Source organism: Austrofundulus limnaeus, unplaced genomic scaffold (genome assembly GCF_001266775.1).
Source record: "Austrofundulus limnaeus strain Quisiro unplaced genomic scaffold, Austrofundulus_limnaeus-1.0 Scaffold76, whole genome shotgun sequence".
Taxonomy (NCBI): Eukaryota; Metazoa; Chordata; class Actinopteri; order Cyprinodontiformes; family Rivulidae; genus Austrofundulus; species Austrofundulus limnaeus.
In genome coordinates, this window is record NW_013952478.1 from 1,065,317 (window position 1) to 1,066,922 (window position 1,606).

Here is a 1,606-nt window from a genome sequence, read left to right on the forward strand (position 1 = left end):
TGTGTGTGTGTGTGTGTGTGTGTGTGTGTGTGTGTGTGTGTGTGTGTGTGTGTGCGCGCGCGCGCGCAGCTCCAGCATCATTAATGTCCCAGCTGCAGCTCTAGCCATTTCAGATCCGCATTTTTTATCAAACTTTTCTCGTCTTGTCGCATCCCTCTGGTGAGATGCATCAGGACATCCCTCTGGTTCACCATGTGCCCCCCCACATCCTCCCCACCCTCCCCCCGGCGCTGCAGACCGACGCTGCGCCGCAGTGACGCAGCTGCAGGAGGAAAAACAAGCAGCTGAACCGAACGGGAGCCTCGCTGCTGCTGAGCACATGGACCGCAGCCAGGATGCTGTGGCTTGTTTCACTCATTTCAAAGGAAATAAAAAAAACTGCAGACAGACTTACAGGTCTGCAGAGTTGTAAAGTAACTAAGTACAAATACTTCTTTACTATACTTAAGTAGAATTTTAGGGTATCTTTAMTTGAGTAATATTATTTTCAGCCTACGTTTCACTTCTACTTCTTACATTTTCACACAATAATCTGTACTTTCTACTCCTTACATTAAAAGAAAATGCAAGAAGTAGAAAGTTATTACTTTTATTTTTGCTTGTTTTCATTTCAGCTTGTTATTGTAAAAAAAATAAATACTATCCATATGAATTGTACCTCCTAGATAGAGTGAATTTATTGTATTTTAATTGTATATAAATTTATTTTATTTTTTAAAGAAGTTAAAAAATAGTTGTGGTTGAAAGAGCAGTATAAACAAATAAAATTCTGATACCGTATTAGTTTGTACACAAACAAATCATGTCACACTCCAGCAGGACATAATTATTAAAAGAAAAGGACTGCACTTAAGAAGTATTTGTATTTCATGAATTATATTACTGCATTTGGCTGCAGTCCTCAGATAGATTTTCATTTTGGGGAAAAGGTTTGGACAGCCTTGATATATGTATATAAACTGAAACAGCTGGACTAGTGCATCCTAAATTTAACATGAATTAATTATTTTAATGCGACAGTCATTTCTGCAGTTTTATTGGGAGGTCACCTCCTAATAAATGTCCTTACAGAAAATCTAACTGCTCATTTACTTTTAATATTTAAGTACAAAAAATATCTGATCTTTAAGACTTTTACCCAAGTAATATTCTTACAGGAGACTAACTTTTACCAAAGTATCGTGATGCATCTCAGTAATCCAGGTAAAAAATCAAAAAGAAAAAAATTGTATAGGTCCTCTGGACGGGTTCTTCTCTAATGAAACGTTTCATCTCTCCTCCAAGAGACTTCTTCAGTCTGAGAGTTTCAGGCAAAATTCAGCCATTTTTTACATCCTCTCGTGTGAACTTAATATATTCATCCACAGAGTTGATGTGATCAGTGAAAAGTTGGACTTCCTGGGCTTTAATTTTAACCCAGGTGTCGTCAACATATCTGAACCAATGGCTCGGTGGCACCCCTGAAAAGGACATCAAAGCTCTCCTGATGTCCTTTCCAATCACCAGTCCAGTATACATCGGGGAAACAAAGCAACCACTGTTCAAAAGAATGTCCCAACACAGACGAGCTACATCTAATGGCCAGAACTCTGCAGTTTTCACTCAT